This window comes from Bradysia coprophila, unplaced genomic scaffold (assembly GCF_014529535.1).
Source record: "Bradysia coprophila strain Holo2 unplaced genomic scaffold, BU_Bcop_v1 contig_250, whole genome shotgun sequence".
Lineage (NCBI taxonomy): Eukaryota > Metazoa > Arthropoda > Insecta > Diptera > Sciaridae > Bradysia > Bradysia coprophila.
Genome location: NW_023503512.1, coordinates 117717 through 145683, shown reverse-complemented (window position 1 = coordinate 145683; position 27967 = coordinate 117717). Strand labels below are relative to the sequence as shown.

The window sequence follows — 27967 nt, the reverse complement described above, 5'->3', positions numbered from 1 at the left end:
GATTTGAAATAAACAATGAAGAATCGGAAGAAATGGATGAGGTGGACATCTACTTAAAAATGCCTGGAGTGACTAGCTCCAATTTTGCCAACGATTTCGAAATTGTCAGTAAATTTTGGAAACAGCAAAAAAACAAACTGCCGAAATTATTTAATCTTGTGACGACAAGGCTGCATGTTCCAGCTTGTTGTGGAGATGTGGGTGTCAAAAACCGTCAATTAATTCAACATCTTGAACCTGAGACATTCACTGATTATATATTCGTTCGGAACAATCTTTAGGTAAGAATTCTTCTACCGTCAAATCAAAATAAGTAGCTGCAATTCAATACTTACTTTTGATCAGTCTGACAGAATTTACATTTTTTTCTTACTCGCCATAACCTTTGAAATTTCGTACTTGCCCGCATACACTAACATATCAATAAGCTGACCATTTTTTTTATTGTCGACGATCATTTTATCAAAAGCAAATTTATGTCTAACACTTTCACTCTGTTTTACACATTTTAAGAAACAAAATATGACATTCAGCCTAATTTAATTTCACTATTTATGATCACAATTTAAAATCATAATTCTCTCTTCCGATTGAAACATTCGTAATTGAGAATATTACACAAGAAATAGCAACTGTAAACTGTTTCACATGAACGTATACTGACCTATTGTTTTCAACAATTCTTGTTACGTATGTATCAGTGAACCATCAAGTGGTACGTACAGGATGTCATAGTATGTTACGTCACTGTTTGTAAAGATTTGTGTTGGCAGTAACAGTAACGTAACACATTTCACATGCTAGCGTCCGGTAAACACGTTTTCCCTGCCGGAGGCAGTGATGGAAAGTGCACTTTACCGTGCGCTGTCATGTAAAGAAATTTTTCTTTTAGTTAATTGATGTTGATGGTAGAATATTGGAATTTATATCAATTATATTTTACGCTGATTCTATAATCAAATATAAATCTCTTGTTACAGACGAATCAGATAGTCAAAATGCAGTGCCCTAACGATGCTAGATCAAATAAAAACTTCAATATCGAGTACACAACAACGTAAAAACTATTGAAATGAAATAAATTCTTTTGAGAGATGTTGAATGGTTGAGAATTTTCCCCAATGGTAGATTATCGTAGATTTTAGTGAAAAAACACACTCGTGCTATTGAATGCAAGCCGAGTAGAGCATGAATTCCGGACATGAAAGTCCCAGAAAGATTAATTAAATTTTATCATCGGTCAACAAATTTCAAAAAGTTCGACCAGACCCTACCATCGCCTTTATGTATCAGTAATTTGGACCAAACTTAGTCATGCCTCTACTAATGCCAGTAAGTTCGACCAAACTTAGTCACTCCTCCACTAATGTCAGTAAGTTCGACCAAACTTAGTCATGCCTCCACTAATATCAAAAAGTTCGACCAAACTCAACCATCCCCTTACTAATTTCAAATATTTCGAACAAACCACTCAAGTTTAGGATATACTATCATGTTTAATCAAATTCTTAAATATTTATGCTGATTACTCATAGCTCAATCGGGATTAAACTCAAAAAGTGAATACGGAATGAGTTTGAAGATGATCGGTGAACATGAGCACGACACGAAAGTACTTTTCTTTAGAACGCAGGTCTCTGTCTGCGACCCAGGCATTTGAAGGATTTAGTTTCTTTCACGTGTGGTGAGTCTACTAATCGTCTGTTGAAGGTTGTAGCTTCTTTGATAGATGTTATCAAACGTGGTGAGGTTCACCCAGAGGTTTGTAGAGTGTTTTTTGGTGCATCTTTGACTGCCCTGATGAAGGGTGAAAACGATGTTAGACCGATAGCAGTGGGGATTGTTTGGAGACGTTTGGCAGGTAAAGTTGCTTGTTGTAACGTCAGGGATGATTTAGTTAATAAGTTGAAACCAGGCCAATTTGGATTTGGTGTTCCAGGAGGTGCAGAAGCTTTGGTTCACGCAGTGCGGCGATTTTGTACAGCTCAGCATAACGAACCAATGGCTTTAGTTAAGTTTGATTTCAGGAATGCTTTCAACATGTTGTTTAGGAAGTTTATGTTAGGAGAAGTGAAAGATGTTTCTCCTGAGTTGCTAGCTTTGATGCAGCAGGCTTACAGACTTTCTTCTAATCTTTATTTCCTTGATGAAACTTTGATTTCTGCGAGAGGGTTTCAACAAGGTGATGCGTTAGGGCCCCCTGGTTTCTGTATTGGTATTATGAAAATGACTCATTCTCTTTTGTCGAGGTTGAATGGTTGGTATTTAGATGATGGTTCTATAGGGGACGTGCTGTCAGTGGTTTTAGAAGATATAAAGAAAGTATTAACTTTTTGTGGTTTGTCGGGTTTGTCTTTGAATGCTGGGAAGTGTGAGGTGTTTTTAGTAAACGCTAGTGAGGAGGAAAAGGCTCATATGTATGGTGAAATTTCTTCTTTGCTGTCAGGGATTAGACAGGTTGATGAATCTTCTCTTGAGATTCTAGGCTCGCCTATTTTTGAGTTAGGTTTAGAAAGGATGTTTTCGTCGAAGGTTGAGAATATAAAGATGATGTGTGATCGCTTAAAGTTGATGGATGTGCACCCAGCTTTATGTGTATTTAGGAAGTCCTTGGGTAGCTGTAGGTTCAATTATTTGTTGCGTTCTTCTAAAGCGTATCTTTTAGTAGATCGTCGGAGGCAGGTTGATGAGATTTATCGATCAACGCTTGGGACATTGCGAATGTTAAGGTTTCAGGTTTTGCTTGGGGTCAGGCTTCTCTCCCTTTGTTTTTGGGTGGCTTAGGTATTAGGAAAGTAGAAGATATTGCAGTGCCAGCTTATCTGTCTTCTGTCTATTCTAATTTAGAGTTATCAAATGAGATTTTGAGAAAATTCAGTTTTCCAATGATCGATTCAAATATTTTAGAGTTAATTGAGGAAATTCCTCGAGATTTCGTTCCAGAGAATGATGAAAAGAGAAAGAAACAAAAGAATTGGGATCTGCCAAGGATTAACAGTAAGTTTGACGAGATGTTTGCATCTAGTGAACCCGTTGCTCGTGCAAGACTACTTGCGTCCTCAATTAAAGAATCTTCAAAGTGGCTGCAAGTAGTTCCATCGAGCCAATTGGGTTTACTCTTAAATAATAACTCCGCTCGAATTGCTGTTGGTCTTCGTTTGGGCTCTAATTTATGTGAGGAACATAGATGTGGTTGTGGCGAAATGGTCAAAAAGGATGGCTTACATGGTCTTTCATGCAAGATGATAACAAAAGCCAAAATAGCTGAACATGATGAAGTTAACAAAGTTTTCTCACATGCATTCTCTTCAGCAGGATTTCCAAATATTATACAACCACCAGGAATATGTAGAGATGATAGTAAAAGGCCGGATGGTATGACCTTATTTCCTTGGAGTCATGGAAAAGCTATTCTGTGGGACGTAACAATTAGGGATACATTAGCGCCTTCATACATTAAGGAATCTAGCAAGAAAAAACGGTCAATTGCGGATAAGGCGGAAAGATTTAAACATAATCATTACAAACATTTGGAAGAAAATTATTTGTTCACTCCGTTAGCTTTCGAAACTTTAGGTTGTATGGGGCCAGAAACTATGAAATTTGTTCAAAAATTGGGATCAATCATGAAGGCTGCTTCAGGAGAACCACGTTCAACAGATTATTTATTACAGAAAATTTCAATTGCCATTCAAAGAGGGAACGCGGCATGCATTTTGGGAACATTAGGAGCTAATAGAGTAGATGACTTTTATGTATTGTAAAATTTATTTTCGATTTTTTACTGACTGCGCCACTGTGAGCAGTCTTTTTTTCGCTTGTCAATAAATCATATTCGGCTCAGATGGTCGATCTGAATTATTGTTAAATTAGCAAATATTATTGCTATGCTATGATTCACGCATTAATAAAAAAAGTCGGCCAGAGCTCGAACCACGTTCCCGTACTTTGAGTTGCAGTCTAGCACTCGGCCGTACAGTTCATGCTATATACGTGACACATATACATTCTTATAAGATTCTGTAAATTAGTGCGTTAGAACGAATATCCAAAGACACGTATTCGGCTCAGATGGTCGATCTGAATTATTGTTAAATTAGCAAATAAAGTATTATTTCATGCCTTGAGCATAAATTACAGAATTTTTCTCTCAATTTAGGCATCAGCATGAAAAGTTAGATGCGTATCTGTGGTGGACGGTTGATTTTAGTCACTTTCGCTTGGCGCCCTCACTTCGTTCGGGCTACAGCTCGCGAAAATACCTAAATTTAAATCTACCGTCCACCACAGATACGTAAATAGCTATTTAGAAGAAAAAAAAGTCATGCGCTGGAGTTGAACTCGGGCCGCAATGACTGCAAAGAAACGACGTTACTAACCCGGCCACCGAGTTATACTTACCGTCATGCAATATTCTTTACATGAAATTAACGTAATTTTTTTGTCTTCGTTTCATTAACGTTTTCTTTTTGTGATCTATATTGATGAGTTTGTTCATAGGTTCTTGCTCACTTTATGGAGAGACTTTTAAGCTAAATTAAGTTGTAATCGTTGATGGAAAAGTCTTCGTCACTTTGTGTTGAATTTTCGTTAAGCTAGGTGAACAGTGCAAACCATTTCGAACATTGAGAAAACCTAGTTCACGTTGGTCGGAAAGAAAATGTGACTGGTTTTCACACTTTGCGAACAATTTAATTGTGCATCAAGAAAAATAATATAAAATTGATCAGAAATCCCAATAACATGGCTTGGCAGATAGCATACTTTTATTCGGACCAGACCGTGTCGATGATCTCCGAGAAGTGGCCGAAAAGAAATGGCAAAAAATCATACTTCCCGAAAACCAAAGTGGCTAAAAACATTAGGAAGGAAGCAAATGTCGATAAAAAATCGGATAAATGGGGGTTGCATGCTTGCAGAATTTTAATGAGTGGAGGTATGAAAGCTGTACTCCTTTTGACCACTTTCTATCTTTCAATTTATTTGTTTAACCAGCCAAATTTCACACGTACGAGGAAGCAAGGAATGCCTAAGCAATTGCTCAAGATCATTCGACGATGACCAGTTTTGAAGCCAGATACCAACAGAATCGGAAGTCGAGAAAACATCCAAACGTATTTCATTCCGGGTCAGATGACGAATCTGATGACGAGTGTGATGACGACGAAAACATTGCCAGATTGAGGAAACAGGACTTCGGATCAGTAGATGCTGACAAAGAGTACATGTATGTTCATGATGATCGAGTCAGCGCGAATACCGTCTCCAATGCGTCTTCGTCGGACGAAAACGTTGACAATGAATCTGAGAATGAGTTAAGCAAGAGTGGAAGTGGCTATGACAGCAACGGTGAACAAGATGATGACAACGAAACCGAAAATGAAATTGGTAAGAGGTCGGAAAATGAGTCTGAAATTGGGGGCCATGCCAACGAAAGCAGTATTCTTCCGATATTTATCAATCCGGAATCGACTTCTGAGTTGCGCAGTCCAGCCGCACATTATGACTTCTCCGATGACAGATTCCTAATACGTGTGGAAAAACTCCAAATGCACGTCTGTCGAGAACTAGAAGTGATAAAAGACGACGTTAAAGGATTGAAAACCAAATCGAAGGATACCGAAGCTGTTGTTGGAAAGTTAGTAACTGTCTGCAAGGATTTATCGGTTGAATTATTTTCATACACGGAAGAATTCAAGAAACGAAATGGGATGTTCACAGACATGCTGGTTCCTGCTTTGAAATTACCTGTGACTCGACGAAAGCATTATAAGAGAAATGAGCTGGAATTGGAAAAAACCAAAACCGCCGACAACATGGTAAAGTATTAAACGTTTACAATTGCCATAACAAACTTACTCGAACCAAAGAAATTAGCACCGACAGGGTCATGTTAGCGCCACCTGTTCGCTACTGTACCGAAGTATACCATGTTTTTATTGTCATTTTATTGTGCATTCGCATAGGAACTGGTGGTGTAGTGGAATTATTGTCGACTGCGACTCAGATGTTCCGGGTTCAATCCCCGGTAGTACCACCAGTTTTCCTCTAACCCAACCCAGGCTAGTTAAAAAATTGGGCACTTCAATGAAGGAAAACTCGTCTCATATTTGTATAGTGATTAACATGTTAATCACTGTACTAAATTAACGAAGAAGAATCGACGAGTTTTTTGCCCGTGCATACCGGTCAGAAAAAAATGCTTTTTACCTCAAAATTCCCACACTTTTTCATTCATTTTGTGAAAATTCTATTATATCACCGACCGTTCAGTTCGTCATACTTACTACAGTGGGTTTTTTTTTAGTTCGGAACATATCTGAGATTTTTTAGAGTTTTAAAAGTCATCGATGTTCCCAGTCAATAAAGTGTTTCCAGGTTATAATTCTTCTTCTTCTTCTTCTTCTTTTTCAGCCTGTTTCTATCCACTGCTGGATGTAGGCCTCTCCAACTTCTTTCCATTTCGTACGATCCATTGCCATTTGCTGCCAGTTTGTACCTGCAATATTCTTAATTCCGTTTGTCCATCTCTCTGGTGGTCTACCTATAGCTCGTCTTTTATATGGTCGCCAGTTCATGATCTTTTTGGTCCAACGTTCGTCTGTCCTTCTTGCAATATGTCCCGCCCAGCTCCATTTCAGAGATGCTATTCTTTTCATGACATCAACGACCCTGGTTTGTTGTCGAATCCATTGATTCGTCATTCTGTCTCTGAGTGTTATTCCAAGCATACTCCGTTCCATGGCTCTTTGTGTCACTCTCAATTTTTCTTCGGATGCTTTCGTTAAAGTTAACGTTTCCGCTCCATAAGTGAGCACTGGAAGGACACAAGTGTCGAAAACTTTGCGTTTCAGACTATTATTCATTTTGCTTTTGAAAATTAGTCTGAGTTTTCCGAACGCTGCCCATGCAAGACCAATCCTACGTCTTATTTCTGCAGTTTGGTTGTCCAGACCTAACTTCAGTTTATGTCCTAGATATACATAGCTGTCGACTCGTTCAATGACAGTGTCACCAATTTTGATTTCTCTATCGTCCCCGATGTTGGTCATGACTTTTGTTTTCGATAAGTTCATCTTGAGGCCAACTTTGTTTGCCTCTTCACTTAACTGTTGTAGCATAAGCTGAGCCTGACCTAGATTCGCTGCTATCGGTACAATGTCATCAGCGAAGCGGAGATTGCTCAGGTACTCTCCATTTATCTTTATTCCCATTTTACTCCAGTTTAACTTCCTAAAAACACTCTGCAGAATCGCCGTGAATAATTTCGGTGAAATGGTGTCACCCTGCCTTACACCTCGGCCAATTCTGAATTTCTCCGTGCTCTTATGAAGTTTTATACATGAAGTAGCATTTTTGTACACATATCGAATTGTGTTGGAGTACCTTGAGTCTACTCTACATTCGTCTAATGCGTCCAATATCGACCATGTTTCCACTGAATCGAAAGCTTTTTCGAAGTCTATGAATAGCAAGACTATGTCGATGTTGTATTCACGACACTTCTCAATAAGCGTTCTCATCACTTGCAAATGGTCGTTTTTGCTGAAACCAGATCTGAAAGCAGCTTGTTCAACAGGTTGGTAGAAGTCGAACTTGTTAGTGTTCCTCTTCGTAATGATTTTCATAAACAACTTGTAGAGTGTTGACAATAGGCTTATGGGTCGGTAATTTTCCAGCTTTGTTATGTCTCCTTTTTTATGCAGCAATGTAATTACCGCATTTTCCCAAGCTTCTGGTACTTCTTCCCATTGGAGACATTGATTAAACAAAGCCGTGATTGCCTTTAATAAGGAGTCTCCACCTAGTTTAATGGCTTCCACTGGAACACCATCTTCTCCTGGAGACTTTTTGTTTTTCATCTCGGCTACTGCGGCCTTGACTTCATCAACAGTTATGTCGGGCATATCATCCGATCCCACGTTTCTTATTATTGGTCTATCTTCGGTTTCTTCCGTTGGACTCTGTCTTGCTGAAGAAAACAAATTCTCATAAAATTCTGTTGCAATATTTAATATCGCATTTCGATCCGTTTGGATCGTTCCTGTTTTGTCTCGTAATTTGAAGATTTCTTTTTTGGCGTTTGTCATTTTTCAAAAAAAAAAAAAAAGGTTATAATATTTTGGTACAAATTTTGAAAATCCCTTAGCGAATTCAAATTTCACGCCAAAATATCATAGACTGGGAAACACTTAAGAGGGTACAAGGGTTTAGCTCCGGACAAGAACCAAAATTGCCCGGAAAATAGGGCATATTTAGGAACATAATTCTCAGGACTCAAGCGATGGAATACAGCAAAAAGGGGATTAACGGTTAATTTGAATCTTACTTAACAGAAATGTGTTTTCGCATTTATAAAATTACTTGATTTTCACAATTATTTTTCACAATTAAAACACGTCTGCAAGGCAAACTTTTTTTCCACTTTAGGTACATTTTTTCGGTAGTACATCGAGAATAATCACATAAGTTGCTATATCAAAACCGTTCCTTATGTCGCTGACTACGAAAATTTGTTTTCCTTTTTTTTAAATTCTTTTTCGTTTTGACGAAATTAAGTAAAATCAAAAAATTTTCTACGACGGCGGCCATCTTGTTTTCACACTATTTCTATGGTGGCCGTCTCCGATGTTCCAGATTCTTTTGTTATTGAAGACACAATGAGCGTTTGATTTGAATTAAAAGAGGTGGCGCCATAGTATTTGGTTTATGTCCACAGCTAAACCCTTGTACCCTCTTAATTCACTGGGAACTCTGATAAATCTAAAATTGTTCTTTTTAAATATGAACACACTGTATCGTTAAGAATCGTCAAGTTTAATCGGCAAAGTGTGAAGAAACGTTCAGAAACATGTTGAAAGTTGAATCATTCTGAAAAATGGAACATTTGTCTTTATGGCGTTTCTTCACATTTCGACGTATTTTTCTCAGCGCTTCTTCACGCTTTGGTTATAATCACCTTTTCTTCACACTCTGTCGATTTTTCCTGGTGATTTTACAAATCAACTGAAAATGCTGATTTTATTCGATCTTAGGGAATCTATTCTTTTACAAAAATCAACGTTAAGGCGTTTTGTTCGATCCTAACTAATTTTTTTAGTGTGTCGAAAGAGATTTCATGGGTACTCTACAGTCTCTTTTTCACTTTCCATCACACTTTAACAATTTTCTTTAGCGTTTCTTCACATTCAACCAAAATGTTGACCAAGAAAATTCTTTAGAATGTGAAGAAACGCCAAGAAAAATCGACAGAGCGGGAAGAAATGCCGAGAGCCATAAAGAATTCAGTCTGATTATCATATTCTATTGGAATGAACGTTTCTGCAATAAAGTCTCATATATTTTGTATCCCCCTGGTGTATTTACTGCCCTGCAAATCTGAGAAACCAACAGTAACTTGCTAAAATTTGTATTAACCAACAAGTGTGGGGAACAGAAACTTTCACTGGCATCATTATACGACCAATTGGCCACTCAACTTCGAGCATTAGAATCACTGGGCGTGACTTCGGACAATTTTGCAACAATGCTCTATCCGCTTGTAGAATCGGCTTTATCAGAAGAAGTACTGATCACATGGGAACCAATACGAAACCAACGCAATTTGAATGTTGCAGACAATAATAATGATCAATTAAGTGAACTGATGACTTTTCTGCAAGGCGAAGTAGAAAGTAACATCCGAATATCAATGGCGAAACGTGGAGTCGATCCCGAAGATGAATTAGAAGGAACTCCAAGGAAGAAGAGGTTGTTCGATGTTGTCACTACGACAGACCTTCTAAGTCAATCCGAGAGCATCAAGTGTATTTTCTGCGGTAAAGAAGTTTGGCTGGCAAGCATGTTTTAATACGTCGAAACTATCATAGAACGAGTTGTTCTCAAAAATTCGCATAGAAGGGAAGTGCTTCAAATGTTTAAAAGGATCTCATCTGGCACGAAACTGCAAAGCTTTTGTAAAATGTTCTGAGTGTGGTGGAAACCATTTTAATATTGTCTGTACGAAGAATGAACAAACTTTACGAGAAGTAAATGCACATTCAGCGTATGATGAGTTCGATGTTATTTTGCAAACCCTTGTTTTGAACGTGCATGGTCCTCTCAAGAAACAGGCAGCACGGACATTAATCGACTCTGGCTCTGGAAGGTCTTACATTTCAAGTCCTGCCGTTAAAAGATTTGGACTAAAGCCAGTAGGTAAAATAGAGCTGGTTCACTCGCTATTTGGTGGTCTCATGACCAAAGTACGGCAATATTAGAAAAAATCTGTGGTCCAATCAACCCTACTCCTGACGGTCCATGGTTAATTGAATTGAAAGAACAAGGTATCAATTTGTCTGACGAAATGAAGAAAGAATGTCCAATTCACATTCTGTTTGGTGCAAATATAACAAGTAAATTGTACACTGGGAATATCTACAAGACGAAAAGTGGACCAGTGTCAGTCGAAACAAGATACGGTTGGACGTTAATGGGTACCTCTTCTGATGAGAGGAACGAAACTAACACGGTTCTTTTGATACATGCAAATTATATTACCGCAGCAAGTATTCACGATTTATGGAACCTCGACATTATTGGAATTCACGATCCCACACAAGAAAAAAGCAAAGAAGAATTGGCCAAGTCGGTACTGATTCATTTTGAGAACAATCTAAGTAGAATGAATGATGGAAGATACATGGTAGCGTTACCATGGATCAAGGACCATCCGCCAGTTTCAGTAAACAAAGAAATTGCCGAACGAAGATTGCATTCTTCAATAGCGAAATTGAAAGGTCTGAATAAACTAGAATAAACTATGTTGGGAATTATAGAAGAAGTTACAGACAAACATGATGAAACATCAGTAAGTTTTTTTACCACACCATCCCGTGTTCAATGAAAAAGCTTATCGACGCCCATAAGACCAGTATTTGACGCATCGGCAAAGTCAAAAGGTTATCCGGCACTAAATGACTATCGGGGTGGGTGGGGTAGACAGATAGGGTAGCGCTTGAATGCATATGCGTCAGGCGTGCAACTATCTACCTATCAAGTGCTCTTTTTAAGTACTCGTCTTACCACCGGGCAATGACTCTCTTAGGAGAGTTAGCTAAATTTAAGAGTGCGAATGAAGTTTAACGAGGACGTAGCAGTAGATAAGATAGGATTAGATAGATCAATCTGAAGGCTGAATAAATCGTGAGCTGGAAGCCGAAAGAATTGGGGTTAAGGGACCAACGTTGAGGCGAAATCACACGATCAGGAAGCCCAAGGATAGAACGATCCCAGAATTCTTATTAGCTACTAGGTTAAGCTTTTAAAGGACGTCCTTTAAAAGACGCCAATAACCTTTTGCTCAGATAGGTTCAAAAGAATGGGCAAAGCTTTATGGAAAAGAATGTTCAAAAAGAGTAACACTACCCCGTCGGACACTGTGCACTTTGATAGGCACTGTGGTCCCGGTACGTGCAGAAATGTGCGGGTCAGAGCTCGGGGATTACCGGGGGCGAGCAAAGTAAAGCTTTCATACTCACCAACCCGCAGTAGCAAGCGTGGTGTTTTAATGCTAAAAACCATCAAACGAAGCCACAACGAATTATACATTGCCACATATAATGCCAGAACATTGTCGTCAAGACAAAAAATGGAAGAAGAGCTAGAAAAGATCAAATGGGATGTGGTGGGAGTGAGCGAAGTGAGAAAACCTGGAGAGGAATGCCTGAAATTACAATCAGGGCATACATTCTTCTATCGAGGAAGTGACAGTCAGATGCTGACAGTGTCACCAATTTTGATTTCTCTATCGTCCCCGATGTTGGTCATGACTTTTGTTTTCGATAAGTTCATCTTGAGGCCAACTTTGCTCGCCTCTTCACTTAACTGTTGTAGCATAAGCTGAGCCTGACCTAGATTCGCTGCTATCGGTACAATGTCATCAGCGAAGCGGAGATTGCTCAGGTACTCTCCATTTATCTTTATTCCCATTTTACTCCAGTTTAACTTCCTAAAAATACTCTGCAGAATCGCCGTGAATAATTTCGGTGAAATGGTGTCACCCTGCCTTACACCTCGGCCAAGTCTGAATTTCTCCGTGCTCTTATGAAGTTTTATACATGAAGTAGCATTTTTGTACACATATCGAATTGTGTTGGAGTACCTTGAGTCTACTCCACATTCGTCTAATGCGTCCAATATCGACCATGTTTCCACTGAATCGAAGGCTTTTTCGAAGTCTATGAATAGCAAGACTATGTCGATGTTGTATTCACGATACTTCTCTATAAGCGTTCTCATCACCTGCAAATGGTCGTTTTGACATTTTTTGTATTTAGATTAAGAATGTTATTGTAAACAAAAAATTGTTCTACACTATTGCCGAAATTTCAAGTTTTTTACTTTTAATTTATATTTCAATTACGACTACGACCCAAATTCAACCCAAAAGCATACCTTTTTCGTGAGAGAATTAAGAAAAAATGACATGAGAAGAAAAGAGAGGCATATAGAGACGTATAGTCTTTTTTATGTTTGACTGATCTTTGAAAATCAGAAAACAATTAATTAAAAATATAAATGTTTATAATTTTACGATAGTGTAGAATAATTTTTTGCTTAGAATAATGTTGTCTATCGAAATTATTGAAACTTCAGTCCCCCATTGAAATAAAATTGAATTTTATGGAGTGACGGATGTGAATCACGTCCAGTTATGATTGTTGGGCGGCAGAACAAGGATTTTAAGGTAGCTACATCCTTTTTCTGTCGCCCTACATTCATATCTGGACACGGCATACTCAACATCCGCCACTTTAACAACTTTAGTTTTTCCCTAAATCTAAATTTTAGTCCTTCTTCTGGACGCAGTAGCCGTCTTTCAGACCAATGGTACAGAATTTCAGAATCAGGGACCGAGTCTAAATAAAACATACTATACCACCTTTCCGGAAGAGTCGAAAATTTTTTGTTGTGGCCTAGTGATGTTTAAAGTAAAGTTGATGAAAAATATGTCTATGGTGTCAGTAGCATGTGATGCGTGGTATCGTTGGAAAGCTAGTGACTTCAACTACCCGACACACAAACAAAAACAGAAAAGAATGTTCGATCCAGATCTGTTGAAATGCCAAAACTTTCACTGGGGTCCATATCTCAAGAACAGCCCGCCGACTTTTTTCTTTCTTTATGTCTAAAATGATCAGGAGATCATTACCAATAATAATTAGGAAAGAAAACTACTTTGCAACCACACCGCACCGTTAGTAATAAGGCTGAAGATCCACAAAACATTGTACAAGACTCTAAAAATGATGAGGATAATACTGAAAATCCAAATAATGGTGAACCTGAAGATGATGATGCAAAACAATGGAGCGACGTTTGGAAATTTTGCAACGTTTTATTCAACAATTTTAGTCATCCCAAAAATTGTTAAGATATAGAACTCACAGTAATTTGTACGAATCTTTTTTGTAGGTCAGTGAATAGGTCGGAAATGTCGATAAATTTCGGTTTCATGGTCAAGATTACAAATTTTACTATCAGGTCATTCAGGTTGACCAGGTCATTTCAGGTATTTCAAAAATCAGGTCAGGTCAGGTCAGGTCAATTCAAAAACACACATTCTCGTTACCCTCGCAGCTCACACATCCACCTCGAATTTTTAAAAACCGTTTTTTGACCCTCGTAATTTAAATAACTATATATGCATGCGTTAGGAAAATAACTGTTCCTGCAACGAATCCAATCTGTCATAAGCCGACGTCGCACTAAACGCGTAAATTGCTTTAAAACCGTTGAACAAAAAAAAACATCTAAGTAGCCCAAGTAGCCGTACGAAGTACTGGGGGCTTATAAGATTAATATGCCGTTTGTAACATGTTGAATTGGAAGCAGACAGTAAGGGCAAAGCATTTGTCTATGTTCATAGATAACGAATCCGCAATAAAAACAAGGCATCAGAACAGTCGGAGCGTTTGCTGCGACTGAGCCCCGTACTACCCGTAAACCTATTTTGCCCGAAACCATTATACGACCGTAGCCCTAATAAGCCCGTAACCCTTGTTCGACCGTTATCAAAGTGCTTCCGTAACCTTATTGCGTACTTGACATTATTGCCTATTTTTTCCGATTTTGCTAGATTTAGTTTTTTATGGAAGGTAATTGAATACCGAAAAGAACGTGTCGAAAAAAGTTTCAAATTTGGGCCCTTGGACTTAGGCCGCTACTCGGCCCTAAGTGTTTTTTGCACATAAATCGAGTAAATCTCATCCGATTTTGCTAGTTTTTGTTTCATTTGAGAGATAATTGAATGCCGAATAGAATGATGGCAAAAAAAGTTTTAAATTTGGGCCCTTGGACTAAGGCCGCTACTCGGCCCTAAGTGTTTTTTGCACATAAATCGAGTAAATCTCATCCGATTTTGCTAGTTTTTGTTTCATTTGAGAGATAATTGAATGCCAAATAGAATGATGGCGAAAAAAGTTTCAAATTTGGGCCCTTGGACTAAGGCCGCTACTCGGCCCTAAGTGTTTTTTGCACATAAATCGAGCAAATCTCATCCGATTTTGCTAATTTTTGTTTTATTTGAGAGGTAATTGAATACCCAATGGAAAGTTGGCAAAAAATTTTGGGTTTCTAAAATAATGTCGTAAATTGTTGGTTTTATTTGAGAGGTACTTCGTACGGGCTTTCGTAATTGCGCTATGCACAATTTTAAAAATGAACACTTTCAGTAAATTTGATCATGTCCAACTTGACTTGCATTTTGGTAACAGACGCATTAGAGGGTTGTAGACGTATTAGGGTTAGGGTTAGGGAATAGATCCTAGAATACGAAATTAACATCAAAGAGTCACGAAATGTATCCATCTTAGCTCTCAACATTGAATAAATGCACGAAAGTACATACTCTTATGAAAATATTCTTCTAACATAACACTTATAAACACAAATATAGAAAGTGTGGTGTCGTTCGAAAGGTAATTGAACAACCTTTAATTTAAACTGTATGATACGACCTGCATTATGATACTGTTGTGCAGGAGAGACGCTTTACCCGTTAAAAAACGGGTTTTCAAAAATATTTCAAAAAGTTGCCGTCCACTTTCCGACCACTTGCTCTGATTTATGATCAGTGGACAGCGACTAACATTTATCTACAATAAAATTTGAGTTACATTACATTTTTAATAAGCCATCGTTCAACCACGCCGTGATAATGTCGTCGGATAACAATAAGGTAAAAAATTTATCATAAATTTGTGTGCAATCGTTATTTGATTTATCAGATGATTGTTCCACCAGCAACGATTTTCACTTCGTCTTCTCTAGTCAACTTATTGAACTTTGCTGAAACAATCAAAAATATATTTCAACCACGATTCGAGCATCATGTATGTCACTAAGTTACTTACTAGTCATTTCCCATACCATTTCTTGGAAGTCTCGATGAACTCTCATTAATTCATTCCGGTCAGTCGAGTGGTCCTCTAGCAGTGTTTTTATCGAACGAAATATGCCCTTTAGCGGTTCGACCATCGCCTCGAATATTTTGGCTTCCTCAACGTCACCCATCAGGCCATAATTCACGTTCAAAATTTCTTTAAACAAATGAACTTTTTCGGAAACAACACTTATTTCCACGTTTGATCCGTCGGGATTAGTTTGCGTCAATTGTGTGGTCGCTGTCTCTATTTGTAGTGTGTCTGCCCGCTGTGCCACGTTCGATCCATCGGGATCAGTTTGCGTCGATTGTGTGGTCGCTGTCCCTATTTGTAGTGTGTCTGCTCGCGGTGTCCGTAATGTGGGATTTCCTTCGAATCTGGCATGCTTCGTTTGAATTTTCTTTTCCTTTCTCCGAAGAAGTTTTTTCATTTGATGCGCTTTGTCATGAACCAGAGCATGTTTCGCCAACACGGAGTTTCGCCCTGTCGAAAAGCTGCACCCCTCAAAGCCACACCTATTTTCTTTTGTCACCCAATTTCTTGACGTGGCTCTCTCGGTGACGCTTAATGTTATTTGAGGGCACCCCTAATTCACAGTCAGTGCATATCACCAACGGCATTTTGTTTTTTGCTCCGGTTTTTGCTGTGGACAGAATGTATCTGTTTAATAACTAATTTGAATAATCTAGGCCTCCCAAAACTTCGAAAATCAATAAATTCAGTGAAAAATAAAATGAAAATTTCACGATTACAATGGCAATTATAAATGTACTAATTTCGAGGGAAGGGCCGAAATTAAGAAAAAAAAATCTAAAATCTAAATCTAAACTGCATAAAAACCATGTCAGGGAGCTAATTTTTAGAAAATATTGTCTTGCACTATTGAGACCTATTGGACCGTACGAAACACCTATTTCCCAGACAAAAATGAGTGACCCGACACATATTGTTCTTTCATTCATAGGTCTCCGAGTAGTTATCCATTAACGACGATTGGTATGTTTACCCTATAAATGATGATTTTTACCTGTGCTTCGTAATTATAGTGATCAACGTTGCATTTTTTCTGAAGAATGTATACTGATATACAGTTGCCATGCTTCTATTTCCAATTTAATATTCAAGTACGTTCTTCACACGAATCGTACATTTCTGAAAGTTAATTTCTACAACAGAAGAAAAAATGACAATTTTTAATTTAAATTGATTGACAAGAGAAACGACTTTGGCTGTGGTTTCTTTTCGCACTCCGAAAAATATTTGGTCCAGAAAGTACCAGGTTTTTTCACATTCTGGAAAGTTTTGTAAAATTTGAAACAAAAATCCAAAGTGTCCAAAAAGTTTTGTTTTTCGATTTGCAATTCACCGTACATATCTTTGAATGTTTGTATGCGTTGTAAAATGGGAATAAAGATAAATGGAGAGTACCTGAGCAATCTCCGCTTCGCTGATGACATTGTACCGATAGCAGCGAATCTAGGTCAGGCTCAGCTTATGCTACAACAGTTAAGTGAAGAGGCGAGGAAAGTTGGTCTCAAGATGAACTTATCGAAAACAAAAGTCATGACCAACATCGGGGACGATAGAGAAATCAAAATTGGTGACACTGTCATTGAACGAGTCGACAGCTATGTATATCTAGGACATAAACTGAAGTTAGGTCTGGACAACCAAACTGCAGAAATAAGACGTAGGATTGGTCTTGCATGGGCAGCGTTCGGAAAACTCAGACTAATTTTCAAAAGCAAAATGAATAATAGTCTGAAACGCAAAGTTTTCGACACTTGTGTCCTTCCAGTGCTCACTTATGGAGCGGAAACGTTAACTTTAACAAAAGCATCCGAAGATAAATTGAGAGTGACACAAAGAGCCATGGAACGGAGTATGCTCGGAATAACACTCAGAGACAGAATGACGAATCAATGGATTCGACAACAAACCAGGGTCGTTGATGTCATGGAAAGAATAGCATCTCTGAAATGGAGCTGGGCGGGACATATTGCAAGGACAGACGAACGTTGGACCAAAAAGATCATGAACTGGCGACCATATAAAAGACGAGCTATAGGTAGACCACCAGAGAGATGGACAAACGGAATTAAGAATATTGCAGGTACAAACTGGCAGCAAATGGCAATGGATCGTACGAAATGGAAAGAAGTTGGAGAGGCCTACATCCAGCAGTGGATAGAAACAGGCTGAAAAAGAAGAAGAAGAAGAAGTACATTTCTTACGTCATAAATGAACTCATTGTACTGCTTCATATTTTTAGCCCCGTACGAAGTACGAAGGGGCTTATAGGATTACGATGCCGTGTGTAATTGATGGAATTCGAAGCAGACGGTAAGGGCAAAGTGTTTGCCTATGTTCATAGATGACGAATCCGCAATAAAAATTTGGGCCGTCTGTCCGTCTGTCCGTCTGTCCGTCTGTCCGTCACGTCAATATCTTGAGTATATCAAATCCGATTTCAAAAATTTTTTTTTTCCCTGAAAGATAGTCAAAATAGTGAGGCTAAGTTCGAAGATGGGCATATTCGGGTCGGCCCTTCGTCAGTTAGGGCCACCTAAGTGATTTAAGGTCTTTTGGTGATATTTATGGCAAAATAAACGATGGAAATGTAAATGACACGGCAAATGATAGGTATTGTCAATACCAATCCAGGAAAAAAAAGTTTTTTAAAATCGGGTGAGTGGACCGTGAGTTAGGGCCTTAGAAGTGAAAAGCTACTAGGGCCCTAAGTGTATTTTACATAGAACTCAAGTAAATTTCATTCGTTTTTCGTAATTTTTGTGTCATTTGGAAGGTAATCAAAAGCCGAATAGAATGTTGTTGAAAAAAAATTAAATTTGGGTCCTCGGACTAAGGCCGCTACTAGGGCCCTATGCGTATTTTACATACAACACGAGTAAATTTCATCCGTTTTTCGTAATTTTTGTTTCATTTGAAAGATAATCGAACACCGAATAGAATGTTGTTGAAAAAAAAAATTAAATTTGGGTCCTTGGACTAAGGCCGCTACTATGGCCCTATGTGTATTTTACATATAACTCGAGCAAATTTCATCCGTTTTTCGTAATTTTTGTTTCATTTGGAAGGTAATCAAAGACCGAATAGAATGTTGTTGAAAAAAAATTAAATTTGGGTCCTTGGACTAAGGCCACTACTAGGGCCCTATGTGTATTTTACATTGAACTCGAGTAAATTTCATTCGTTTTTCGTAATTTTTGTGTCATTTGGAAGGTAATCAAAGGCCGAATAGAATGTTGTTAAAAAAAATTAAATTTGGGTCCTCGGACTAAGGCTGCTACTAGGGCCCTATGCGTATTTTACATATAACTCGAGCAAATTTCATCCGTTTTTCGTAATTTTTGTTTCATTTGGAAGGTAATCAAAGGCCGAATAGAATGTTGTATAAAAAAAATTAAATTTGTGTCCTCGGACTAAGGCCGCTACTAGGGCCCTATGCGTATTTTACATACAACTCGAGTAAATTTCATCCGTTTTTCGTAATTTTTGTTTCATTTGAAAGATAATCGAACACCGAATAGAATGTTGTTGAAAAAAAAATTAAATTTGGGTCCTCGGACTAAGGCCGCTACTAGGGCCCTATGCGTATTTTACATACAACTCGAGTAAATTTCATCCGTTTTTCGTAATTTTTGTTTCATTTGAAAGATAATCGAACACCGAATAGAATGTTGGTGAAAAAAAAATTAAATTTGGGTCCTTGGACTAAGGCCGTTACTAGGGCCCTATGTGTATTTTACATATAACTCGAGCAAATTTCATCCGTTTTTCGTAATTTTTGTTTCATTTGGAAGGTAATCAAAGGCCGAATAGAATGTTGTTGAAAAAAAATTAAATATGGGTCCTTGGACTAAGGCCGTTACTAGGGCCCTATGTGTATTTTACATATAGCTCGAGCAAATTTCATCCGTTTTTCGTAATTTTTGTTTCATTTGCAAGGTAATCAAAGGCCGAATAGAATGTTGTTGAAAAAAAATTAAATTTGGGTCCTCGGACTAAGGCCGCTACTAGGGCCCAATGTGTATTTTACATATAACTCGAGCAAATTTCATCAGTTTTTCGTATTTTTTGTTTCATTTGGAAGGTAATCAAAGGCCGAATAGAATGTAGTTGAAAAAAAAATATATTTGGATCATCGGACTGAGGCCGATACTAGGCCCTATGTGTATTTATATTCAATAAATTAAAATTTTAGGGCTATTTGAAATTTTTGTTTTATTTGAAAGGAACGTCGTACGGGGCTTCGTAATTGCGCTATGCGCAATTTCTAAGATGTACACATTACATAATAATTTTACTTTAACTACTTTAACCGGCGCATAGGCTTAAGGTCAAAGTAGGGTGACAGACGCACTAGGGTCACGTACGCAATAGATATACGGGTTTGTACGGGGCTCAGTCGCAGCAAACGCTCCGACTGTTCTGATGGCTCGTTTTACGTTTACTGACTCCCTCTTTTATAATTGATATATGGAGAGGAAATGTGTACGACGAAATGTGGTCCCAACATCAGTTTGTATAACAGACACATTTCGTATACTTTTACACCAATACAAGTATGCGAATCATTTAGTAAAATTTCTCGACAAAGATCGACAAAAAACAAGTTTATGGAAATCGGATGACCGACTCGTGAGTTAGAACCCTTGGTGTGAACCAGGTACAGGGCGGCAAGCAGTTTTTGCTTGTAGGTCAGCCAAATGTGAACATATTTCGTCTGTTTTCGCTTTATTAGATAGGTCAGGGAAAAGAATGAAATTATGAAATTATGTTCACCGGAGCGTGAGCTAGGTCTCTTGGAGTGAGCTCTTATCTGGCTACTCGGCCGTACAGTGAACGTGGAGTATTTTGTCAATATCTCGAGTAAATTTTGACCGAATTTCATGAATTTTTTTTGTTTGAAATGTATTAACGAATGTAAAGCGTCGGTAAAATTTCCTGTCTCCTAACAAAATGGCTGCCGGTGGCCATATTGGATTTTATTAAAAGTGATATATCTTGGGAAAAATGGTACTTAGAGAGTTTCTGTTAACATGGAAATAATTTGTTATGTGTGTGGGGTTTCAGGGATTCCATATATGGACATCTATATATCTATATTCACCTATATTGAGCTATATACAGGCATATAGAACTATATAATAGCATATTCCTCTGTGAAATGTTTATTTATAGGAAAATATAGGTAAATATAGCTGTTTAAATAGGAATTTATGAAAGTTCACTTCAAAGAAAGATAATGTAAGTGATTTTAAAGGGCGAATAGCTTTTCAGTAGAGAATGAACTAAATGAAATGAAGAGTTTCACAGTAAAGGCTTTTGATACGAATAGGTGTTTCGTACGGGTCGGCGTTAGCTATGTTTTTTGCGCTGATTTGGCATCTCTGGACAACCACAATATGTTTCCCCTTACTTAGGGAGTCCAATTCGACGTGTTACAAACGTATGCGTAAACCTATTAGACCCCAGCACTTCGTACGGGACTAAAAATATCAAATGATACGGAAAATAAATTGAAATTACCCAGGTTCTGAAAGAACAAGTTAAGACAATTATGAGTTGATCACGAAGGCGGTGAAACACAAATCTTGACAATTTAGACAGTTTTTGTTAAATACACTCATTACAGATTGTTTGAAATGTCAACTTGATTAAAATTATTTATTGATGTAAATACTGCTGTAAGTACATAAAAGCTTTTTGCTAACTTGTGTCTTCGGCTCGCCTCAGTTTCAATTTTCACAACTATTGCGCAAAATTTTCATTTAGGCACATGTCAGCAAAATTGCTATTTCTTCAAGTTTTCTTTTCATTCAATCTGTAATGAGTGTGTTTAATAAAACATGTCTAAATTGTCGAGTTTTGTGTTACACCCGCCTTCGTAAGTGTCTTAACCTGTTCTTTCAGAACCTAGGAAAATACGATGAAAAAACTAGCAGCACTCGTCAAATTAAGCACGATGTGTGCCACAACATTTGGTTATTGTTTACGTTTTGAGTTGAGTTGGCTTTGCAATTGAAAAGACATGAAAAATTGTGCTCCGCCTAAATATTTCTAAATAATTCCGGTTCAAACGCAAACAAATAATTCCGAACAACTGGAATAAGAGAAGACCAGACATTCAACGTATTATCGATAAAAAAACTTGGTGCAAATGATTGGAAATTTGAGGAAATATGGGCCAAACTTCTAGCGGCTTGTCAGATTGCATTTGTTTATGTTTGAATAAGTATGATGACGCCAACATTGAGAACTAGATTTTTTGCACTAAATGCTCAAAATGGTATCACCGTAAATGTAGCTTTGTTAATGGTGATGAAGGAAGCTCGATGATTGATGGAGCTGATTGGTATTGTTCGACGATCCAATGCCAGAAGGTTTTCTGCTCTCTGAATAGTGTAGTTGATGAAGATCGTTCAGTTCGTGAGAGGTTAGGCAGGAAGTGTAAGGGTAAGTTAGTAGGTTCCGCTCGAGGGGTCTCTCCTGAAGATGTTGTTATTTCTGAGAGGGTTACCTATGATGTTTGTGGTTTCTTGGCTAAGAATGCCCGTGGTTTGAGTATCCATATGAGTAGACACAGACGAGTTGATGATGCTATTGATTCAACAGTTGTCGGTGGTGATGCTTGTGGCATGTCAGAACAGAAAGATGTGTCAGATGTTTTGAATGCGTTTGGATTGCTTCTTAACAGTTGTAGGATATCAGTTCCTTTGACTCGGATTATTCAGAAGTCTGTTAGGATTGCGGTTGGTCAGGAACTTGCTAGGTAGATTGAGAGTTTAGTTAAGAAGAACGATTTAGAGTCGTGGATGAGGCTGCTTGCGTTTCCTTGTGTGGTTTTGAGCAATAAGTTGAAGGGAAAAGATTGTGTTAACGTGATAAGGTCAAATTTGGGGGTTTTTAGGAATTGTAAGGATATCTGCGGCACATTGTCTGATGTTCTGAAATGTGCTGGCGTTCCTTTTACTGTAGTAAAAGCTGTTGATAGGGACAGTGTGTCGGTGAAGTTTGCTTCTAGGAAGGTTAGTGAGGGTGATGTGAAAGGTGCCGTAAGGGTTCTTTGTTCAGACGAGTCAGTAGCGCCTCAGACTGCAGAGACCGTGACGAAGTTGAAGGGCAAACATCCAGGGGACAATGGTGGGGTTTTTGATGATGTCAAATTAGATAGTGCTTTTCAACACTTCCTCGACTGTAGTAACCGCAGTCGAGGAAGTGTTGAAAGCTATTAGGAGTTTTCCGTTGAGTTCTTCAGGAGGTATAGGTGGTCTGCGACCCAGGCATTTGAAGAATTTAGTTTCTTTCACGTGTGGTGAGTCTGCTAATCGTCTGTTGAAGGTTGTAGCTTCTTTGATAGATGTTATCAAACGTGGTGAGGTTCACCCAGAGGTTTGTAGAGTGTTTTTTGGTGCATCTTTGACTGCCCTGATGAAGGGTGAAAACGATGTTAGACCGATAGCAGTGGGGATTGTTTGGAGACGTTTGGCAGGTAAAGTTGCTTGTTGTAACGTCAGGGATGATTTAGTTAATAAGTTGAAACCAGTCCAATTTGGATTTGGTGTTCCAGGAGGTGCAGAAGCTTTGGTTCACGCAGTGCGGCGATTTTGTACAGCTCAGCATAACGAACCAATGGCTTTAGTTAAGTTTGATTTCAGGAATGCTTTCAACATGTTGTTTAGGAAGTTTATGTTAGGAGAAGTGAAAGATGTTTCTCCTGAGTTGCTAGCTTTGATGCAGCAGGCTTACAGACTTTCTTCTAATCTTTATTTCCTTGATGAAACTTTGATTTCTGCGAGAGGGTTTCAACAAGGTGATGCGTTAGGGCCCCCTGGTTTCTGTATTGGTATTATGAAAATGACTCATTCTCTTTTGTCGAGGTTGAATGGTTGGTATTTAGATGATGGTTCTATAGGGGACGTGCTGTCAGTGGTTTTAGAAGATATAAAGAAAGTATTAACTTTTTGTGGTTTGTCGGGTTTGTCTTTGAATGCTGGGAAGTGTGAGGTGTTTTTTGTAAACGCTAGTGAGGAGGAAAAGGCTCATATGTATGGTGAAATTTCTTCTTTGCTGTCAGGGATTAGACAGGTTGATGAATCTTCTCTTGAGATTCTAGGCTCGCCTATTTTTGAGTTAGGTTTAGAAAGGATGTTTTCGTCGAAGGTTGAGAATATAAAGATGATGTGTGATCGCTTAAAGTTGATGGATGTGCACCCAGCTTTATGTGTATTTAGGAAGTCCTTGGGTAGCTGTAGGTTCAATTATTTGTTGCGTTCTTCTAAAGCGTATCTTTTAGTAGATCGTCGGAGGCAGGTTGATGAGATTTATCGATCAACGCTTGGGACATTGCGAATGTTAAGGTTTCAGGTTTTGCTTGGGGTCAGGCTTCTCTCCCTTTGATTTTGGGTGGCTTAGGTATTAGGAAAGTAGAAGATATTGCAGTGCCAGCTTATCTGTCTTCTGTCTATTCTAATTTAGAGTTATCAAATGAGATTTTGAGAAAATTCAGTTTTCCAATGATCGATTCAAATATTTTAGAGTTAATTGAGGAAATTCCTCGAGATTTCGTTCCAGAGAATGATGAAAAGAGAAAGAAACAAAAGAATTGGGATCTGCCAAGGATTAACAGTAAGTTTGACGAGATGTTTGCATCTAGTGAACCCGTTGCTCGTGCAAGACTACTTGCGTCCTCAATTAAAGAATCTTCAAAGTGGCTGCAAGTAGTTCCATCGAGCCAATTGGGTTTACTCTTAGATAATAACTCCGCTCGAATTGCTGTTGGTCTTCGTTTGGGCTCTAATTTATGTGAGGAACATAGATGTGGTTGTGGCGAAATGGTCAAAAAGGATGGCTTACATGGTCTTTCATGCAAGATGATAACAAAAGCCAAAATAGCTGAACATGATGAAGTTAACAAAGTTTTCTCACATGCATTCTCTTCAGCAGGATTTCCAAATATTATACAACCACCAGGAATATGTAGAGATGATAGTAAAAGGCCGGATGGTATGACCTTATTTCCTTGGAGTCATGGAAAAGCTATTCTGTGGGACGTAACAATTAGGGATACATTAGCGCCTTCATACATTAAGGAATCTAGCAAGAAAAAACGGTCAATTGCGGATAAGGCGGAAAGATTTAAACATAATCATTACAAACATTTGGAAGAAAATTATTTGTTCACTCCGTTAGCTTTCGAAACTTTAGGTTGTATGGGGCCAGAAACTATGAAATTAGTTCAAAAATTGGGATCAATCATGAAGGCTGCTTCAGGAGAACCACGTTCAACAGATTATTTATTACAGAAAATTTCAATTGCCATTCAAAGAGGGAACGCGGCATGCATTTTGGGAACATTAGGAGCTAATAGAGTAGATGACTTTTATGTATTGTAAAATTTATTTTCGATTTTTTACTGACTGCGCCACTGTGAGCAGTCTTTTTTTTCGCTTGTCAATAAATCAAAAATTTTATTACAATGTATCGATTTACCGAGTCGGATTTAGTAAATATTATTGCTAATGCTCATGAGTTCACGCATTAATAAAAAAAAAGTCCGGCCAGAGCCTCGAACCCACGTTCCCCGTACTTTGAAGTTGACAGTCTAGCCAACTCGGCCGTACAGTTCATGCTATATACGTGACACATATACATTCTTAATAAGATTCTGTAAATTAGTGCGTTTAGAACGAGAATATCCAAAGACACGTATTCGGCTCAGATGGTCGATCTGAATTATTGTTAAATTAGCAAATAAAGTATTATTTCATGCCTTGAGCATAAATTACAGAATTTTTCTCTCAATTTAGGCATCAGCATGAAAAGTTAGATGCGTATCTGTGGTGGACGGTTGATTTTAGTCACTTTCGCTTGGCGCCCTCACTTCGTTCGGGCTACAGCTCGCGAAAATACCTAAATTTAAATCTACCGTCCACCACAGATACGTAAATAGCTATTTAGAAGAAAAAAAAGTCATGCGCTGGAGTTGAACTCGGGCCGCAATGACTGCAAAGAAACGACGTTACTAACCCGGCCACCGAGTTATACTTACCGTCATGCAATATTCTTTACATGAAATTAACGTAGTTTTTTTTGTCTTCGTTTCATTAATGTTTTCTTTTTGTGATCTATATTGATGAGTTTGTTCGTAGGTTCTTGCTCACTTTATGGAGAGACTTTTAAGCTAAATTAAGTTGTAATCGTTGATGGAAAAGTCTTCGTCACTTTGTGTTGAATTTTCGTTAAGCTAGGTGAACAGTGCAAACCATTTCGAACATTGAGAAAACCTAGTTCACGTTGGTCGGAAAGAAAATGCAGGGCCGGACTGGCTCCCAAAAGGCGCACTTGTGCGATGAGCCAAAAGGCGCAAGAAACGAAAACTTATTATTTAGAAAGAATGTAAGCATGTGCTTCCTTTCAGCTGTTACTTGCACAAATACTATATATTATTTCGGATACAGTTTGTTATGCTACAGTTGAAATTGTTGAAAGTACTAAATTGTATACTAGGCGAGCAGAGCGAGCGATTTTTTTTTAATGAACCGTTCAAAGCTGAAATTTTATTGAAAACTTGCTTTGGAGTACAATTAAATTATTAGAAAATTTTTTAGTATTCCTGTGAAGAATCGCCAATATCAAATCACAAAAAAAAGAAATTGCCAAGAAAAATCGACAAAGTGTAAGGAAACGCCAGAAAAGAGAATAAACGCTAAGAAATGTGAAAAAAGCTACGAATGGAAAATTTGTCTTTCTAGCGTTTTTTCACACTTTGACGACTTTTTCTGGTGATGTAACAAATAAATAAAAAATGGTCAATCGACAAGAGGAATCACCAAACGCAAAAAAAATCGTCGAGGTGTGAAAAAATACCAAAATGATTTTTTTTATCTTCACGTTTCTTCTCACTTTAGCATATTTTATTCATTTACAAAACGTAAGCGTTTAGTGCGATCCTAGCAATTTTATCCTTCTACGAAATGTAATATAAAGGCACATCGTGCAGGGCTTATTATTGGGAATTTCAGTTCTCAAAATTCTAAAAATTCTTAAAAAATTCTAAAAATTCTTAAAAATTCTTAAAAATTCTTAAAAATTCTTAAAAATTCTTCGAAAATATAGATTAGCAATATTGAAGTAGTGAGATGGGAGTAATTCTATACACAACTTCTTTTCTTTTTATTACCACGACATTTTTTCGTTGGTTGGTAGACTAGTCATTAAGTTCTAGAAATTGGGTTTGTATAAGGACAATTTTCGTTAAAAGAAAAAAAATTGTAGAAGAAAGCTACTTTTTACTAAGAAAAACACACATAAAATACACATGAAATCACTGAAAGACGAATAGAGAGAGATTTAGTTTTATGATACGAATTGTTAGCCATATTGTTTATAGAGATATGGGCTTAGGTGGTCTGTGGTGGAGGAAAATAGTCTTATAACTTCACTCGGTCTTAGTTCAGAAAAGTGAGTTTTGAAAGTAAGTTTAAGCATGGATTTACATGACATTAAAATGTTTTCTGGTGGTTCCGACCAGTGGGTGGCTAAGTTCGAAGAAGTTAATTTTTGCGTGAAATTATATTCTTAAAAGAATTTTTTCCATGCTTATAGGACATATGAAAGGTAATATTTGAACGAGTGTAAATATTGCGGCCAGAGCGAAGCGAGGGCCGTAATTCAGAGAAGTTTAATTAATTCAAGAGGTAGGCAAGAGATAGTAGACTCATATTTATTGGGTGTAAAACATCGCTCGCTGAACCTTCAACTCACAGCTCTCTTTGTTTCTTCAGAAAATTAAATTAATTTTGAGTTTTATAAACAGTCAGTGAAAATAAAAGAGATTCACAATTAATGATGTAGCAAACAGACCATTCTTGAAAACACCAGCTTATTTAAAAATGGTAAGGGACTGCAATTATTGGAAAATTTAGTCAGTCAAGCGGCCTGACCCACCTAAGAGGTCAAACTCAAAATGGTCTTAACATTAACAATGGTTTTTTGTCGCTTTGACAATGCTTTCATTTGAGTTTGTGAGGGTTTTGTCCAGCTCGTTTAAGATGGGTCGGCACTATGTCATGGGCGACTTCATCAGTCGAAATCGTATCAGACACAACTTCATCTGATAAAATTGAATTTTGAATTGTTCGATTATATAAACGTAACTGACAAATGAATTGCATGAATTTATCTTTTTACAGCAAAAACAAAAAATTCTTTAAAAATTCTTAAAAATTCCTAAAAATTCTTGAAAATTCTTTAAAATTCCTAAAAATTCTTAAAAATTCATAAAATTCTCAAACATTCTTAAAAAGTCTTAAAAAATTCTTAAAAAATTCCCAATAATAAGCCCTGACAATCTCACGACAGTAATTTTATCATTTTACAAAATGTAACATAAAGGCGCTTCGTAAGATCCTAGCAATTTTATCATCTTTTGTTGATTTGCTAAATCACCAGAAAAAAACTAAAAGTGTGAAGAAACACCAAGAAGAATCGACGAAGAAACGCCAAGAATGGAAAAT

General features: G+C 37.7%; 1 long non-coding RNA gene across 1 annotated transcript; it reads left to right on the top strand.

Moving 5' to 3' along the window:
* The first annotated feature begins 30 nt into the window (after positions 1 to 30).
* LOC119078374 lies at positions 31 to 13580 on the top strand. The gene is made up of 3 exons (XR_005088009.1): positions 31 to 41; positions 1952 to 1956; positions 13243 to 13580. It is a non-coding gene; the product is annotated as an uncharacterized LOC119078374 (long non-coding RNA).
* Positions 13581 to 27967: the final 14387 nt, after the last annotated feature.